The sequence below is a fragment of the Tachypleus tridentatus genome, chromosome 8, assembly GCF_004210375.1.
Source record: "Tachypleus tridentatus isolate NWPU-2018 chromosome 8, ASM421037v1, whole genome shotgun sequence".
Classification (NCBI taxonomy): domain Eukaryota; kingdom Metazoa; phylum Arthropoda; class Merostomata; order Xiphosura; family Limulidae; genus Tachypleus; species Tachypleus tridentatus.
Window position 1 is genome coordinate 76,073,998 of NC_134832.1, and position 20,337 is coordinate 76,094,334.

General features: G+C 35.4%; 1 protein-coding gene across 4 annotated transcripts in view; it reads left to right on the forward strand.

The window, feature by feature from the left end:
- The first annotated feature begins 3,847 nt into the window (after positions 1-3,847).
- LOC143222715 (tetratricopeptide repeat protein 9C-like) overlaps positions 3,848-20,337 on the forward strand; it is a 48,622-nt gene continuing 32,132 nt past the window's right edge. Inside the window, exons 1-2 of one of the 4 annotated variants that reach the window (XM_076449613.1) lie at positions 3,848-4,144; positions 13,141-13,372. The gene's annotated coding sequence lies outside the window, so the exon portion shown is untranslated. The remainder of the gene's footprint in view (positions 4,145-13,140; positions 13,373-20,337) is intronic. The other 3 variants (XM_076449610.1, XM_076449612.1, XM_076449609.1) reach the window with 3 other exon arrangements.

The following is a 20,337-nucleotide window of genomic DNA, read 5'->3' on the forward strand; positions in this document are numbered from 1 at the left end:
AGAAAGATCCCCATCTACCAGCATATAACATTAAAGTTGGGTGAAGTATTTGTGGAATACAAATACTAAGTATATTCAATATGTGTAAGTTTTTAAGAAGTACATAGTTATTTTATAACATATCTACATATAGTACATAGAAAATAGCAGAGCGAAAAATGTTATACAAAAGCATGGGTAGTACAGTTACGACAGAAAGTGTTCGTACCCCTGCGTCGTAAGTAGCTTTTTCCTCATAACTTAAAAAGTATCACTATTAGGATAATGAAACTACAATATATTATAAATATTATACTGATTCACATCTACATAGATTTTTATGTGTATTGAACAACAAATAAACTGTTTATAAATAAATAACCAAACAGAGGAGGTGCAGAAAGTATTCCTGAATCCACTTTAATGGCCAAAGTGTGTATTTTCTTCCATTCTTCTTTACAGAAGGCCTCCAACTCTTGCAAGTGTTTCGGATGACGCTGATGAACTCTGGTCTTCAACTCATGCCAAACGTTTTCAATTGGGTTGAGATCGGGTGACTGCGATGACCGCTCCAGAACGCTTATATGGTTCCTCTGCAACCAGGATTGCACATATTTCGTTGTGTGCTTAGGGTCATTGTCGTGCTGGAAGATCCAACGACGCCCAAGCCGCAAGTTCTCAGCATCATTCTTGATACAAGTGCCTAATATATCAACGTACTCTTCTTTTTTCATGATTCCGTTGACACAGTAAAGGCTGCCTACACCAGAAGAGAAGAAGGAACCTCATAGCATGATCGAGCCACCTTCGTGTTTTACTGTACGGACGGTGTTTTTTGGGAAGATTTCGTTATCCCTTATGGAAAATATAGCGAAAATCATTGTGGCCGAAAAGCTCGATTTTAGTCTCGTCTCACCAACGAATACTCTTCCAATAGGTAAAGGGTTAATCTACATGCTTTCTTGCATACCTCAATCGTGCTTCTAAATAAACAGGCTTTAAATATGGAGTTCTACGAGGACGGTATGCTTTGAACCCAGAAGAGCGTAACATTTTCGTAACTGTAGAGATGCTTACTTCAACCCCACTTTCCCTTACCAGTTTCTGTATGTCATTACGTGTTAAACAAAGGTTCCTACTAACTTCTCTGAGAACCTTCCTCTTGGTTCTCTCTGGAATTTTGGTGGGGCGTCCGGAACGAGGAAGGTTAGCAGTTGATTCTGTAAGCTTAAACTTGGCAATTATGCTTTGAACAGTAGATTTCGGCACATTAAGTTGTGTAGCAATACCGGAAAGAGACACACAAGACTTGTATTTTACAATAATTCGGTTTTTTAAATCATTGGACAGTTGTTTCCTGTTCGCCATGATGACCAAGCAGATAATGACAAAAACGGCGATAAATTGCCCGAAGTAAATTTTTTGCTGGCTAAATTCAAATAACTATGAAGCCAGTGTCTAGTTCCGGAATGGTATAATGTAGTTTATTCGCCAAACTAAACAAAATTTTTACGGGAATATCGGTGTTTTCACACGTTCTGAAATGTACGAACACTTTCTGTTCCTCCTATTTTTTGTTATTTGTTTATAAACAGTTTATTTGTCGTTTAATTTACATAAAAATTTATGTAGATGTGTGCTAGTATAATATTTATAATATATTGTACTTCTATTAGCCTAATTGTGATACTTTTATGTTATGTGCAAAAAACTACTCGGGACGCAGGGGTACGAACACTTTCTGTCGTAACTGTGACTTATCAACCACAACACCAGATATGAAAGATATAAGCTTGAGGCTTTAATGAGAGTAAGCTAAAAGCAATATTCTAGTCGTAATCTCAGGGAAAAACAGAATTCCCAACCTAGCATCAGGCAGACATGGTGTTTTGAGAAAACTTCAATTGTTAGATAAAGCAAGCAACAAAGTGAGCTCATACCATAAAAAAAGCAGTTAATGGACTGTGTTGAAAGACTAGGGTGAACTACTTCTAGCAAAGAGTACCCTCCATTATAAGATTTGTCTCCATACACTAAATTAATTGTCATGGATGATTTCGCCAAAGATATTAGATAAGGGACAGAAATAAATTCTGTAAGGGCCAATAACAAAGTGGATTTTTTGTACAAAGGCCCTTCTTGCACCAATCAAGTTAAAAAAAACTACTTTTGAAAACAGGTATGATAAACTTTTTGAACAATTGGAAAAATCACTAAAAATTATGTATATAATTCCACATTTCTTACTCTAACTAGCACTTTTCTCATGTCATTGACTCTTCCACAGTTATGAATTTGCTCTAAACACCTTATCTGACTAGAGAAGAAAGTGACAGTAATCTAGAATGTACAAGAATTTTACCACACAGACTCTTTGTAAGTATGCCATTATTGATCTAGTCTAATAGTGTTTTACTTAAGGTTTAATAATATATAGAGTATGAACAGAGAAAAGTGAAAAAAAATTGTACTAAAGAAATAGTAGATTTAATAATGCTTAAAATGGAATTACTGAAAAATACCTCTATTATATGATTTATAAACAGGAATATTTCTCCTGTTAATTGATAACTAATGTTGTATCTATGTTATTGAATATTATAGATGGCTTATTAATGATCATCTAGACTTTCATAATTACTATTGCAAAAAAGAAACCAACAAAAACAACCTTGAGAGTTTGATATAAATAGATTATTCAATAATGTATAAATAAAGAAGTTATTGATTTGTAATTAGTAGTTTCTGCCCGAGTTATTTATTCTTCATGTGAACTTCCTCATGTTGGTGGCTGTGTACTCTGTTTTTGACAGCAAGACACAACATCTAAATAAATTACTTTGTTCCAGAGTGCACCAAATTCTCAACTGCTCCTGTAATAGAGTGTGAGAAGTTCGAGGACAATTGTTTGTTTTGAATTTTGCGAAAAGCTACACGAGGGCTATCTGCGCTAGCCGTCCCTAATTTAGCAGTGTAAGACTATAGGGAAGGTAGCTAGTCATCACCATCCACCGCCAACTCTTGGGCTACTCTTTTACCAATGAATAGTGGGATTGACCATCACATTATAACACGCCCACGGCTGAAAGGGTTGAGCATGTTTGGTGCGACGGGTATTTGAACCCCCGACCCTCAGATTACGAGTCGAACGCCTTAACCCACTAGGCCATTCAATTATAAAGACTCCAAAGCACTCCCACTGATAGATCTGAATACAAGAAAACGATTTGATATGTCCAACACTAACTACTATATTGGTTTATAAAAATACAAGTTGACCAGTAAGTTTTATTTTTTTACTAAAAAAGAAAGTTTTACTAAAAACACTTCTCTAATAGTAGTTATAAATCATATTATTCAAACATATTTATTTATTTGATAACATTTGCTAATTCGATTTCTACACAAGTTGTTAATCTAGATTAAAAAATGCGTTTTCACTTTGAACAGAAATTGCGACAATATTATCTTCGTCTAACTGACAAATACAAAACTTACTTTCACAATTGCCTCGCTAATCGATCGATATACGCGATAATTCTCACAGTCTAACACTGAAATGGAACACTCATTGAGAATCCACTAACTTGTTACTTATATTTATAAACAATGTACCATCGTCTCTATGAGCTGCTCAAAATTGCTAGATTCTTGACATCATCACAATGACGATCCCCATAAAAAACACACTTAAATGAGAAGTATACTTTACAGCAGTATATTCCCAACAAAATATTAATGTTCTTGTTCTTTGTAGAGTGTAAATAATTTCTCGCTGAACATTTTAAAAGTTGTAGTTATCACAACATGTAATAATGCTTGACAAACAACGTTTTATAAGCATAAGAGTTTTATTCATGAAACATACGGGTTATATTACTACTTGTTTCGACAGAACATTGGTTTGATAAAGGGCTTTCCTATTCAAAACTCAAATCTCACAACACCTTTTATCAGCTTAACCTAAAATTAATTCAGTATTCTTAAAGAAATACTATCGAAAACTTTGACGAATATTTATTAAACGCTTCTTCAAAACGCAATTAAAATATTTGCAATAAAATAGAATAGTTTGGCAGGCCAAGTGACTACAAGTTAACGTAAATGTAATAAAGGTTGCATGGGAAAAGTGTTAGTATAAAATTAGTACTCTACGTAATCAGACGTAAGTAATATTCCCTTTTAATAACTAAATAAGATATTAGGCTTAGTACGGCTTCTTATGAACTACGCTAAATTTTGTATGATGTTAAAAATTAAACACAAGTAAATTAAAACTTAAACTTAGGCCTAATGCAAGCTCAGTTATTACTAGCGTTAGCATTAATAATATTAGGCTTATATTATTTAATGATTTGGTAAATAAATTAGTACCAGTAATAATTTTCTGTCTGGATATATTATTTGTTATATTAATTTTTACGAAGAACATTAACCTACTAATACTAGTAATACCACTGAATCTAAGTGAAGTGAGCTTGAAAATAATACTCAATGTACACGGTAATTTGACCCATCCCCAGTTATTAATAATGGTAATACTGTTAATAAAAGTAATAGCGTTATGTTTTTCGACTTTTCGTAATTGACGCTATTCGTTAAATTAAACACCATACTAATTATTAATAGAAATACTAGTTCGAACATCAAATGTCTGGCAAGGGAACAGGCAGGAATAACTTTTGTGAATATAACGGAGTTTTCGTGTTGAAATACTTTTTGTATAGCATTTAAAATGATAGGGTAGTGATAACCCATGGTAAACCGAGCGATACCTGTCGTTATAAATTATTTTTAGAAGAAATGTAAAGTATTAACATTAAAGATTAAGAAAGTTTGAGTAATTTTATATTGTGTTAGATAGGGAATAAAGATATAATGAATTCCTTTCCTCAAAAAATACAAGTATGGCATGTTTGTCTTAAGTCTCATTATTGTATCAGTATTCTTATCAGTAACAACCTTTGATGTCATTCAGTTTCTTGTTGACCACATCTGTCAGATTAAGTGATCAATAACAATTGCTAATTAAAGAACTTTCTACCCTTGAAATTTAAGACCCTGATTACAATCCTAACTTTATAATAATAGCAGCTAAATTTAATTTTGAATCTACTATATTTATTTTGTAATCAAACAGACTAAAATCATGATTTAACTAGTTCTACTATAAATATCTTATCTTCAAGCTTATTCCTCTAGTTATCCTGTCAAGTTTGTTTATTTATATTTTCCCAAGCTCCCTCACCTCTATGAAAGTTGAGATGATAATGAATATATTATGTTTTCCCAAACATCCAATAACTTAACCTGATTGATAGAACCAATCTATAGCACATAATTCTCCCTTACTTTGAATATTATCCCACAAATTCATCCAGCCTATTTTTATAAACATAACCCTGATAATCTTTCACTTAAGCTTTAGATCCTGCCAAGAAATTCTTACCTGCATTCAGTTCGAGGGAGCTTATTTGAGTGGGCCACATACATTTGTATCTATCCTTAAATTGCAAAAGATGTTCTTATGCTGCTTAAGCAGCTTATTTGATATACAGTTTTGAATATCATTAGCTCTTACATGTGCTACAAACAGTTAATGCTTCTAGATACCAGCAACTAAACTTTTAATAAGCAACTTCTAGTTTGTATGTTCTTTTCACACACACAAAAAAAATACTCAATGAGAGAGCCTTAATTACTTAAACTTAGTGATCATCTCATTACAAATAGTCAAAAGTGTAGATCCATTACAATAGAACCTGAATGCTAACTAAACTCGTCTCCATTGCTTGTAATATTTTATACTTCTGTGTACACTTGTATACCCATTACTTGTTTTCATCCTCCCCACAACAAACTTTGCTTTAACTTTATTCATTTTCTGTCTTGTTTCCTTGGTTTATGCGTCTAATTTGCAATTTTTCTCCCTAATTATAAAATCTTCCCCAGAGCCATCTCTAACTTTTTATCAAGTAAGCAAGCTCTGCAAGTGTAATGTGCCATATATATTTGAGCCTTCTGAAAATCACCTAGAAGTTGGATACTTATTTTCAGTTCCTTGTTCTCATGCAGGAGGGAGCACCACTGCATTCTAGAACAGCGTGGTCACTAAATATTTTAGATGCCCTAAGATGGTTCACTGTATATCTTAGTGTTACGTAATAGGTGATCAATTCCTGTATATGTAGCTACTGAAATGTCTAATAATTAATTGTATCAGAAGTGTTGAAACTGGTACCCCAACTTTTATATATTTGGCTTATATAGGAACTGTAACTTGTATTATTATAAAACCTGCATGTCAAGCTAAGCATTCCTACTTTGCAACTTGTTTCTACACTACTGTATACCATGTCACACTGAACTTTAATCCATTACAACCAAAGAGAAACAAATACTGGAAAGTTAGTTGTTTATATAATATATAATATTATATAATTGATTCCTTACTCTAATTGTGGTGATATCTAAAGACTAAGCAGTACTTTATAACCAAAAAGGAATGTGTAGCAACAAATCATTTATGCCCCATTTACTCCCTCACACCCCAGTATTGCTGGTTCACTGGATATTTTGATGTTATCTGCTTAGTAATTGACACCTTTATATCATTGCAGTGAAATATTTAATAACCACACATAATTAATTAATTAATTAACTGTTTCCCATATGTTGCAGTATAAATGTACTTCTAAGTTTCTCTGAACAGCTCTTGACAAGATTTGAAATAGACCAGGTTTGAAATTACAAAATCAAGAAACAACTTGAGCATAAAATGAAATTTTGACATCTTTGTATCCCTCATAAGGAAGTTATTGAAACATTTTACTTATAATAATGCTAATAAAGAATAAAAAATAGCTATCCAAATAAAATACCTTCCCAATAAGAAAATTGTTTTTTCACTGCATATCAGACACGTGTATACACATTTATGTGAGTTGTGAAGGCAGAGATTTTTATCATCAGAAAGCTGATGTGGCACCAGCACGATGGATTTTGTTAACTTTCTGTCAATAGTGAGCTCCCCCCAAAAAAACTATCATTTTGTTATGTGCAGCAAATAAGTGCAAAGGAAATAGCTGGTAAATATTTTCTTGTTTAAATGGAATAAGATGAAGTGTTTTTCAGAACCATGAAATGGGAAATAGATTGCTTGTATTGCTTTATGCAGGAAGCATTTAATTGAATTAATAATTGTAATTTTTGACCTGTAAAGTATGGAAAGGTAATAACTTTCTGTAGGTTTGAAGACAATTATTTTACGTCATGTTTAGGTAGTTTCATCTTGGTCAGTCTTTCACCCACACCCTTCATTGTGGATTCCTTTATGTGGTGAAGGGACCTCTCAGGAAAGATTTTGTTCAGTTTACCTCCTCTGGACTCTGAACATCTACCCACATGTTTGCCATGTATGGTGACACATGAAGGGAGGAGAGGATCCTGGTGGTTAAGGGTTCTAACCCTAGTACACCACTTTGGCCTTGAATTGAATTCCTGTAGACAGAAAGCCTTGGGATGACCCCTCTAAGATCAATTGGGTTGTCCATTTGAGCTAGGGTCAATCAAGTACCAGTGTTGGATGTTTGCAACAGGTGTTGTGGACATTGTATCTAATGCTGGTGTTTGGGTATAGTGGTCACAAAACCTTTTCATTGCTACAGTATCTTTGTTTGGCATTGTAGTGCATCCCCTCATGGGGCTTCATGGTGGGTGGGGTCAGTGGATGCCTAAACATTCTTTTTTTTATTATGGATCCCCCCAAATAAAAACGTAAATAAAATAGTGAAAAAACAGTCTATAGGTAAATGACCATGTCTTGAAGATTCTGAGCAGCAATCTTGAACATCTGTAACACCTGTACCTCATTTTCTTATACTAAATTCTTTTTCAGACAAACCTTTAGGACAAATGTCTCCCTTTTTCAATTCAGAAGGGACTTGCTGGCTCTCCAAAGTCAGTCAAAAAAGCTGTTCTCTGGTGATATACTAGTGGAAACATCCACATCTAAACACAGTGAACTTCTCTTACATTGAAAGGTGATTGGGGATATACCCATTAAGGTTATGCCATTATACCCCATGCTACTTTGAATTCATCACAAGGAGTTATTGTTGAGAGGGATATGAAGAACATCCTCAAGTCAGAGATTCTTGCTGGTTTCTCCATCCAAGGAATTTCTGCAGTGAGGCATATCGACAGAATAAAGAAAAAATACATGGTTGAAAACAGAATGGTTTTCCACCCAATTCACCTGCACATAATTAAAAATGGCTGCTTTGATACAATGGAACTGTCGAGGTTTATGTTCAAATCTGGATCTCATCAAAGCACCAATTGCTTTCTACCATCCTGTATGTTTTTCCTCACAGGAAACATTTCTGAAACCTGCTGTTACAGACACCTTTTGGCAGTTTTCTTTGTACAGAAATGGCAGGTTGTGTGATGGTTAAGTGCATGGAGGGTTGGCACTGTTGGTTGATCAGCATGTGCCCACCATGTCTTTGCCACTCAACACACCCTTGGAGGTTGTAGCCATCCATGTTTCCTTGGATCATACCATCACTGTTTGTTCTCTTTACCTGTCTCCTGAAAATACCTATAATCAGTCAGACCTTGATGCTCTTATTGAACAGTTGCCATTTCCACTTTTAATTCTGGAGAATTTTAATGGACATAATCTCCTCTGGGGAGGAACTGATATTGATGGGAGAAGTTGCTCCATAGAGCATATACTCTCAGATCGCTACCTTTCTCTTTTCAATACTGGTTCTTATATCCATTTTCATGCACCTAGTCAGTCCTTTACTGCTATTGATCTCTCAGTTTGCTCCTTTTTACTATTCTCTCACTTTTCATGGATGATTGAAAATAACCCACCCATGAGGCAGTGATCATTTTCCTATCATTTTGAGAGAGACTGGCTGTGGTCAGTGCCACCTGAAATGCATGCCCCAGTGGAAGTTGGATCAAGCCAACTGGCCTGCTTTCACTGCTCTTGCAGAACTTAATCCTGCCATCATCTGTAAGCTATCAATAGATACTGCTTGGCAGCAGTGACTGATTGTATTATACAGGTAGCTACTCAATGTATTCCTAAAACCTTGGACATGTTTTCCACGATATCGTCATCCACGGTGGAATCCTGTCTGCTACATGACATGGAAGTCTCATAACAGGCCTGGGATACTTTTCATAGGTTTCCCACATTCTTGAACCACATTGATTTCCAGCAGGCCTGTGCACATGCTCAGCAGGTAAGACATCAAAGCCAGAAGGAATCTTGGATTAAGTTCACAACCAGCATCTATTCTACTACCAGTTCCACAGTCATATGGGACAAGATTCAAAAGGTCAATGGGCAATATAACTTTATCCCCCTCTTGATCTTGCTCTCTAATGGCCAGGAAGTAGCTGATGCCCAGAGCATTGCTGATACTCTAGGTGAAAGCTTTTGCCAGGTATCTAGCACTTCTGCTTCTTCTTCCACCTTCTTCTCCATCAAGACTTGGGTAGAGCTATCACCTCTTTCCTTTCGAGCTGATTGTCTCTATGACTATAATCATCCCTTTAGACTGGTGGAACTCAAACTGGCCTTTCATTGGTCTGGCAGTACATAGTTGGACCTGATGATATACACTATAAAATGCTGCACCATTTTGTGTTGTTGTGTTCTTCTGATTGTTTTTAACCCTAACTAGGCTATGGGCCACTGGTCTATGGCTCTGCCAGGACCTCGACCTTGAAGATGCTGGACCCCATTCATCATCAAGGACTTTGGCTCTGTGCCAGGGCTTTTTGCACTTCTCCAGTTCAGAGCTTGTACACAGAGTCTCATAAACCTCTTTTACACCTCTGCCATTTGCAACTGTCTTTACTGTATGCTTTGAATCTTCAATCCTTACCACAGCATCCTATCTGGGGTTGTGTTTTCCTTCCTCAGTGGGCCATGCCTTTTTCAAAACAGATGATCTGCCATTGCTGCTTCTTTTGGATAATGTTGCTGTATCCACTGGTCATCCCATCCCACCATGGATTATTACAGTCTCCAAATGTGACCTTTCTTTAAGTCATCTGAGAGAAGCAGTTACTCCAGATTGGAAGTACAATCTTTTATTTGCTTAACATCTGATTTCAAACCATCTGTATAGATAGGAATGGAAGGATGGTTCAAAATCAGGTGACTCCCTGAGCTCTGCCATTGTTTGTTGTGGTTCAATGGTTGTGCCCAGAATCTCCTCTGCAGTTTCTGTGTTCACTGCTGAACTGTATGCCATTTCTCTTGCCCTGGATCACATAGAAGCTGAGCACTACTCAAATTTCACTATTTAAACTGACTCGCTTAGTTCTCTACTGGCTCTGGAATAACTTCACATTCATTATCACGTTGTTCTCACCAATATTCCAAACTGACCAGCCCATTTCTCTTTAACATCTACTTTTATCTAGTTTTCTGGATACCAGGCCTTGTTGGCATTTGTGGGAACTAGCTCACCAATACCACAGCTAAATCTGTCTGCTGTGGCGCTATCACTGCTGTGCCTGTTTCATACGTGGTCTATGGTTCTATGTTCAAGGATAGGCTTGATGCCAGTTGGCAGTCAACTTGGAATAAGCAATGTGAAAACAAGCTTTTCTAAATAAAACCCTGTATTGGACTTTGGTTGTCTTGCTTCCATAAGGATCAGAAAGAGGAAGCTATCCTAACTAGAATACATATTAGTCACAGTTTTTAACTCAACATTTTGTTTTATCTATGATTGATGCACAAGTGTGCTGTCTGTGTGACACACAGGTCACAATAAGCCACGTTTTACTGTCTTGTCGTCATTACGACTCTCAACGATGACACCATTTTAAACATGTTTTGCCCTAAGGTTTATCTATAACTTTGGACATTGTCATTGGAAATGGTGACACTGTCCAACTTACAAAGTTTTTAGTTTTTTAAAGGCCATTAACATTTTTAATGCTATTTAAGTTTTTAATTTATAAATTAGGCCTTTTTTTATGATTCCTTTTTAAGAAGTAAAGTACAACTAGTTTGATACAAAATTAGAAAATGGCCTTTATGTCAAATAACTCAAAACCAGGACTGGAATGGCTAACTTCAGGTGTCTAACACTAATGTTTGAACTTACCTGTTAGTCATCCTGGTGAGCTATAACACTTAAAATTAAGTGACAGAAAGTCTTTTAAAACATGTATTACTTAATTTCTGAAAATGGCCATTCTGTCAAATAACCAGGACTGAAAAGGTCAACTTCAGGTGATTAAAGCTGATGTTTGAACTTACCCATTAGTCATCCTGGTAAGTTATGATAATTAAAATTATGCTGCAGAAAGTCCATTACATCTTGTATTACTGTAGTTTCTCTTTTACTGTTGTAAACTAGATATAAACATTGGATTTAATTGTATTTATGTTTTTAATTCAAAAATTAAGCTTTGTTTTGTTTTACCTTGATTCCTTTTTAGGAATATTAATAATTTTACTTTAATTTTAACTTTTTACTGGGTGTTTGATGCAGATAACATATTGCTTTGCACCATAAAATACCAGACCAATCAATTTTTTCAGACACACCCATTTTGTTGTCCTATTAAACCATAAATACAATTTTAAAAAGTTCAAGCATTTAATGTGTAATTATGCTAAAAAACATTTTCACATACGATTTCTTACATTCCCTCACAAATAGCTTTTTTTTACTTATACTGCTTTCTATGCATACATATTTTGATGGTTTGAGAATTATTTTTTGAGATAAAATTCCTTTTATCACAGTCAATCCCAGTTGTACTAAACTCACTATTTCATGTGGCATGTACCACAGCTTCTATAGCTACTACAGCTCATTTACCTACCACTTCAATGGCATTTGAGAAAACCATCTTTATGCAGTCTTCTGAGTCACCTGGATCACCATGTGAGGGTTAATTTGGACAGCTCATTTCCTCCTCCTGCTTATGTTTCACAGTTGCATTTTTTTTTTTTTTGGTTTCCTTGCCTATTTGTAGACTTATTCGATTAGTGGCATTACGTTTCATCCTTGTATCCTATGATTCTGCTATCTGTCTTTCTTGGTAATGAGCCATTGGGCGAGTATTTAGTGTTTTCTTCCATCTCCACATACTGGGGTTCAGGAGAGTTGTTTTGGGGACCAATTGTGTTCAGATGTCATTACACCTTATCTTTTGATGTGTATTTACTTTCTCAGACTTGCAGTGTCTGGAGTTACTTGTCCCTTGACAGTAAAAGAGTAACGTGGTTGGTGAAGTTTTTAACAGAATCCATACTTCTGGTTTAGCAGTTTGCTATGTTTGTTGAAATGTGATAATTAAGTATGGCACGTGTGGTATTGATGAATTAAAGACCTTGTTCAATCAAAATGATACAAAACGAGAATGCAGACCAATGCTTCTACTCACTACATAACAAATCATTTTGCACAGTTAATGTCAAAGGAGCTGCCTGTAGTAGGCAAAGAAACTACTGCTACGTATACAAACCAGCAGATCTAACCAATTTCAGTACTACCAGCTTTGATGTGTGACATAATGTCCATTGAATCTAGATGTATGTGTCTGTTGAAGTAAGTATATCATTTTTCCCTCCAACACTTAACTGTATGGTGTCCAAGTTCACCATCAGAAAGAAAGTAACATTGCTCTCATCACATTTCTTCAGAAAAATAAAACGTATGTGTAGAATTGGTAGAAATTTTACAAAAATTGTCCTTTTGTGTAATTTCAGAAATAATTAAATATCTAATTGTCTTTTTTTTAGTATTTCTGATAAAAAAATTTGTCATTGTTTGCACCCAGACTGAATAGTTCACCTGCAAGGTGATTTTTATATGAAGTATAAAAGTACTATTTTTAATCTTAGTTTTACAATTCATTTGCATAATATCTAGAACCTCATCAATTAATATCTCAAGTTTTTAAATTAATGTAAATGCTTATATTTTATTTACCATTTTCTATATCATATCACTCATCATCAGTGCAATGAAGTGTTTAAAGTTAACAAATGGAAATATGTACATATCTTTCAATTCTTCTGAGAAATTCACTAGAATGGTCTTTTTCTTATTTGCATAATATTACATATTTATCTTTTCACTTTTAGTTTATTTTTAATTTTCCTTTCAGAGTCTTTGTTTTTTTATTATTTGTGTGTGCATACATCAACTGATGTCCATAGGACTTTGTGAAGCAATTTTGGCAAAGTATAGAAAGTGGGAGTGGCAATCATCAAGGGTTGGATAATGGACATCTGTTTCGCAATGACCACATGCAGCTGAAGACTATATCTTAGTCGTCATTAGTTCAAACACCCATATCTTAGTATCAGGATACTCATGTACATTGCCATCTTATCTGGGTAAGAGTGATCTGCTGCTAAAGTTGAGACTTTTAATAATGCATGGATCATGTGACATGAAAACTACAGTTTAAGTATTTTTTTTAAAATGTTTTCTTAGAAATGAGGGAATTGAAGCATACATTATAATGTTACATTCCTTAACTTGTGTTGATAGTAAAGTGGACTAATTAAATTATTAATGTAACAGTACCATGCATACAAAATAACTTAAAAATAGTCCCAGGTGCCATAGGGTTAATCTACAAGTACTTGGTCTTTTATGCAGAAGATAGTGTGATAAATTTCACTGTAGTTTTCTGAGCAAATGACTCCAGAAACATTTTTAAATGCATTTTTGAGAGTGAAAATATTTAATCTTCGAGAGGACAAAAACCTCTTGAAACCCAATTTAGATTTAGTTGAGTAATAGAAGATACCCACCAGGGTATTTCTCCTAGTCACTAGTTGGGTCCTCCTGGTCCTCATCTTCCCTGGATTCCAGTGATTTTTCTCATCTCCTGTTCTTCTCCTAGACCATTCTTGAGCCTATTCACATCAGGTTGGTTTTGTATATCTTTATGGTATACCAGTCTATGTTTTATTGATATATTTGCCATCCTTCATAACTTCATGCTTCCTTCCTTATGGTCCACAATTTCTTATCTTTTGGCTCTTGTCAGTTTTATCAGTCTGGCCTAGTCTAGCCTTTTTCTGTATGCCAGTTCCCCTATTTGTCTTACTCCCTTTGGCCCTCAACTTTACACTCTACTTTCCTTCTCAAGTTCTGTTATTGGCAGCTCTTTATCCAGTTCAGGCTTTTTGTACTGGCCTTCGTACACCCCCCACCACCTCCAACTTTCCTCAATTTCTACATCTCTCTTGCATCACACTCATGCATCCCTTCATCAGGGGTTATCTTTCTTTTCCTTGAGTATGTAACGCCCAATCTGCTTTTGTGTAACTCTTGTTGTTTTGTTACCACCTTTTCCATCAGTGACCGTGACAGGTGTTTAGTTTTCGATCTTTCTGTTTCCACGCTTTTCCTGATAGTCATCCTCTGATCATCTTTCTACATTTTTTTTACTTTGACTGTTTTTATTGGCTTGTTGGTCTGAACTTCTGATAATTGTCAGGAGGCCTTTTTTGTGGACCTGATACCATGAGGTGTTTATTCCTTTTTCCCCTCCACCCTGGTTTGCTCTTTTCTTTTTAACATTCTCTTAACCATACTCCCATAATTGATTGATATCTTAATGGGGTTTACATGTTATGGGACATGCCCCATTTAAGCCTTTGAATTCTTGTCTTTTGTACCATTTTTTATTCTGGTTTGTTTCATCATCATCCTCAACTATTATTATTACTGTTCTAATGTCTATCATGTGATTATTGCTCCTTGCACCCTCTTTTACAACACTTCTATATCCCTCTTCTTTTTCAAATTTTAACTACTCAGGAGGTTGTCTGTACATCTTTCCTATCTTCCTTCCTTTTATTCTTTCCTATTGGACCATTCAGACCCAGATTAGTTCCCATGACCGATTTGGTTGTTTGGCATGCCTGTTCACAGACCTTTTATTCATGGATCTCTTTCATTTTACCCTTATTGGTTGGGTTAATTATCTCCATTTGGCATGTTCATCTTGAGTTTCAAGTCCATGTAGATTCACTATTTAATTTGTTACCTTTCTTATTCTCTTGTCTGGTCCTAGGATGAGCTCCTTCAGGCAGATGTGTGTACATTTCTTATCCCATTGTCTCCTCTAAATCTGGCTATTTTATCTCTTACTGGTTTTTGGCTTCTACAGGCCAATATTTTTATCATCCCACCACTTTTGAAAAGAATATGTAATGTTTCTCTTTCAGAGTCCCTTTTGCATTTGTAGGATCTGTTCACAGGCCTCCCAGGGTATACTTATTTGCCCAAATCTTCATAGAACCATAGAATCTTCTAGACATTTACTGTGGGTCTTCCCACCATAAATTTCTCCTATTTTTACTTATTGAGTGGAGCATGAGAGACCTTTGCCACTTATCAGTTACCAGCCATTGTGATAATGGACCAAGGAGAACAGTGAGTGATCAGAATCTTACACTGGGGTGATATATAATTCACTATCAATACTGTGAGAAGTGGAACAATGGTGACACTGTCAGTGTAGCACAGGTCACTTATCATATAACTATACCACATGCTACTTGTGCCTTTCTCCTGCAACCAGTCTGTTCAGTTGTATTGAGGCAAAGAACACAGTAAAACTGTGTGCCCTCCTTCTGAATCCTACAACTGTTCAATACAGTTGAGATGAGGATTCACCATTACACTTCCCTCCTACTACAGTCATGTCTGTTTGGTAGAGTTAAGGTGAGCACACATTACACAACTGTGAATTGAAGTAAACATACACTTGCTATACTGCTGTATCCTTCTCTTGCTGCTGGTGACAGTCCAGTAAAATCCTGATAGTAGTATTGAGATGAGCACACAGAGTACATACTGAGCATGCTTCAACTATTTTTCAGATATTGAGTTCCTGACCTCTTCTGTGCAAGTATTTAGATGGCCATTTTCACATGTAGCTAAAAATATTTTGTCCCTTAATTCAAGTGAAAGTTTTTTCTTTCTCTTTGTATTAACTCTCTTGCTACAACATATGTTGATTCAACTGATCTCATAACCATTTTGTACTCATTATAGTTTCCATACTCTAATTTTTGATATAGCTTGTGTATCCTCACAAAATTTTGGAGACACTTAGTATGCATTAAAGGTATTTTGTACATGAAATATAAAATTTTTAAGGAATTACTTTTTCTGAAGATTTGTCTGAATATATATTTTTTCTTTACTTTTTCAAGCATGAAGTAAGTTCTATTTTGTGATTTAAAATGTTATTCTTCATCTCAAAAATATCAAATTTCATTTGTGTAATCTCTGCAATCTTTTACGTAAATATTATAATTTTTTTTTCAGGGAACTATATCATGAAAAGAAATTAGTTTAATTAAAATTAGTTTTGAATGTAACCAATTAAAACCTTGAGATATACTCAAAAAGGAACAACGATGGGAAAAGTGTTAAGGTAATGATAAATGTGTTTAAAAGAAATAGTGAATTTGGGGCTATTGATTAGAGTAGCTTTTATGTGCAGAATTGAACTGTTATTTGGCAATTAGACATATAACTAGTATTTTGGTTTGTGTATGACTTTAAGTTAATGTGACTATTCCTCATCATTCTTTAACTCTTTCTAATATTGAAGTGAAAATTTATACAAAGTTTAGTAGTTTTCCATGTGTTAAAACACTCAAATAAAAATAACAGAATTTGATTTTTGAGGTTACTTCATTGGCCTGTTAGAGAAGTCATTAACTTTTATAAATTTTTGAACCTCCTGATTTTTTTCTGAGCATAAAATGGAACTACAAGTGAAGTTTTAGTGTTCATTGTGGTGTGTTACAATTATTTATATCATAGTTTTCACAAGTCATAAACTACTGATCTAAACATGTCATTAAATTTCTTAATATATTCTTTACGACTGTCAAGCTGATAAGGCTTTCAGTTCTGCATATATATGCACAGAGATTGGAACAAGATGATTTAAGCTTAGACTGATTATATGATACTTGAAGAAAATATGGTTGCAAACATTGCAAATAATTCCTGATTATTATTTAAAGTTTGTGGAAAGATTATTTCATCTTTTTTTACTTCATTTGAACTGTGATAGGAAAATAAGATGAAGTAGGCTTAGTGAAATCATTTTCTGTTTGATATTATTAGTTTCATGTACAAGGCTGCTGTGATACACCTTATTTGCATTAGTCATTATTGACTTAAGTAATTGTTTAAATGGGAAAAGAAATTCATCAAAGAAGAAAGTAAAAAGAATGATTTAACACTTGTTTGATTTATTAAATTAAACCTTTCAGTTAACAATATGAAAAAAAAATCAACTTGCTTATAATTTTGGTATGGTAAAAATATTTTTTTTGTATACCAGTGATAATAAACACACAGTGAAGTTGTATGTTTTTTTAATTAAAAATAAGGTCAAATTGATAGTTTTATAAATTTTTTAAAGGATCTAGGAAGATAAATACCTACAATAAAGGCAAACAATATTAATTGTTTCTTAAAAAATAACATATCTAAAAGCATCTTTTAAAAATGTTAAGTGTGCATGTTCAAAAAATTTTGCATTCAAAATATTTTATTTATAGAAGTTATCTAATCTGACAAAATAATTCTGAAGTTTCAAAATATTTTATGCAATAATGTTTTGAGGTACAGCATAGCAGCTTATAGAATATAGAATGGCTTTGAATTTTTTTTCAAAGTACAAACTTTTAGCTCAGGGGTTCCCAACCTTTTGGCACTCGCGACCCCTTACCTAAAAGTTTGAAACTCATGTGACCCCCTACTTAGTGCTTACTATCAGCAGCTTAATTTTTCTTTTATTTTCTGTGAAGGAGAGGGAAAGAAACATCTAAAAAAATATTTATAAATTCTGTAATTATTTATTAGCAAATTAAATCACATTGGTCCAACCTGAATTCACAAAAAGAACATATATTTCTTAAAATAATATTAACATAGGTTTGAACAGCTATCCAACCCAGCTAGTGAGATGCCTGATGTTGCATTTCAGCAGCAAGCTTTGAAATTCATGGCGGCGTTTGTTAGAGCCAGTCTCATGTCATCTCCAACATCCAATCTGTTCCTATTCTTTGTTTTATATTGACAAGAGTGGAAAATTCTGCCTCACACAAGTAGGTAGAAGCAAATGGAAAAAGGACACGTAAAGCTATCATGCTGACTTTGGAGTATGACTGATAGATAGCACACCAGAACTGAGTCACGGATTTCACCTTGAAGAGATCACGAGCTGAAGAGTCGTTCCTTAGATCCAGAAATTCATCTTGGATATCATCTGGGATGCTGGATACATCAAGTTCAGTACAAAATGGGTTCCTTACCAGGGCCTCCTGTTCCTGTGATAGCTCAGGGAAGTAACACTCGTCTTCTTTTTCTAAAGACTGAAGATGTTCGGTAATCTCATCCTTGAGGAACTGATCCAGTTGGATCTGAGACTCATCCGTCACTCCACAAAGTTTTTCAAACATAGCGATGTTTCCAAGATTGGTTTTCCGACGCCAGTTCTGCAGTTTGGAAACAAAGGCCCGAAGACGATCTTGAAAAAGGAGGACGTGTTTTCCTTCCTTGAAGCTTCAAATTGAGCTTGTTCAGCTGGTCAAAAATGTCGGCTAGGTACGCAACCCTTTTATTCCATGCTTCATGTTCGAAGTGAGCTACAAGATCTTTCCTTTCTTGAATCTCCAGGAATAGCTTTATTTCATCTTTCATTTCAAAGACACGATTAATAACGTTTCCTTTCGACAACCAACGTACTGCTGTGTAGAAGAGACGGACTTTGTGGTCAGCATTCATGTCTTTGCATAGTTCTTTGAATAGGCGAGTGTTGAGTGCTTGAGTCTTCACATAATTTACAATTTTGATTACAGATTCAAGCACTTCCTGCAGAGAGGCAGGGAGAGTCTTACTGGCAAGAGCATATCGGTGAATCATGCAGTGGATGCCCTTTGCTTGAGGTGCTAGCTTCTTCACTCTCGACTGGAATCCTGATTTCGATCCTAGCATAGCCGGTGCCCCATCCGTACAAATTCCACACACGTTTTCCCATTGAAGATCTTAGTCTTGAAAAAGTTGAAACTTTTCCATGACATCATCAGCTTTGTTGTGGTTTCAAGTGCACTGTAGAATAAGAATTTGTCTCTGATGTCACCTGAATTAATGTATCTCACGAAGACAAGCAACTGAGAACATGAACTTACATCTGTTGACTCGTCGAGCTGAAAGGAGGACAAAGGGGAACCCTTGCTTTCAGTCAAAACCTGTTCCTTCACATCCATAGACATTTTAGAAATGCACCTCTATATAGTATTATTTTACAGGGATACTTGCTGCATCTTCTTTGCACTGGCTTTTCCAAGAATAAGATTTACTGCTTTCATCATGCAGGGTTTAAGAAGTGTTTCGCCAATCGTGTGAGGCTTTTTTTGTTTAGCAATTTGAATGCAATCTCATATGAAGCTTCCACTCACGGCTGCACTCTGCTGCTGAAACGACCCACTTCTATCGATTCTTTGGCTTTTCGAGACACCGTTCATGCCGTTTGAAGAAATCCAAACCCTTCTTTGCGTGTTCTGGATGTTTCAAAACACACTGTGGTTTCTCAATGCCGTCGTTGGCGAGCACAGTGGTGAAGCCAATGTTGAGGTAGCATTCTGAGTATCTGCGCCGTTTAGCCATGGACACAACTCACCTCTACTGCTTACTTATCTCCTTGTTAAAATAAAATAAAATGTTGAATAATGAATGCTTTGGCAACTGTAGATCTTACACTGACTACTTGTGGGGGTGCAGGTAGAGTAATGATGGGGTAAGTATTGGGAGGGAAGGGAGCGTGGCCAGTTCGCCGATTCATCATCCACCAATCAGCAACGGACATGTGACTCACGTGTCGACAGCGAGCACACACACACTTAATCACAGCTAAAGAGACACACAAGCATACGTACATGCGAGTGCACTCACATACTCGCTACTCACTAGTACACACATATATACAGTTGCAGACACATACACATTCACACAGGCACATTCACTCACAGGCACGCATACATACACCCATAATATCACCTAATGACATTGAACTAACGTAGCACACGTTTTGCTTTGCACTGAAACAAAAAACATGTAAGAGCATGAAAATGTAATTGATGAAATAAAATTAATGTTATTCCAAGCTACTTCTAACAAGGCTACGCGACTCCCCTGCCAAGGCTTTGCGACCCCTTGGGGGGTCGCGACCCATCAGTTGGGAACCCCTGTTTTAGCTCTTAGCTCTATCTCTTGATCAATTTGAGATTAATTACAGCTTCAACTATTGAGGATT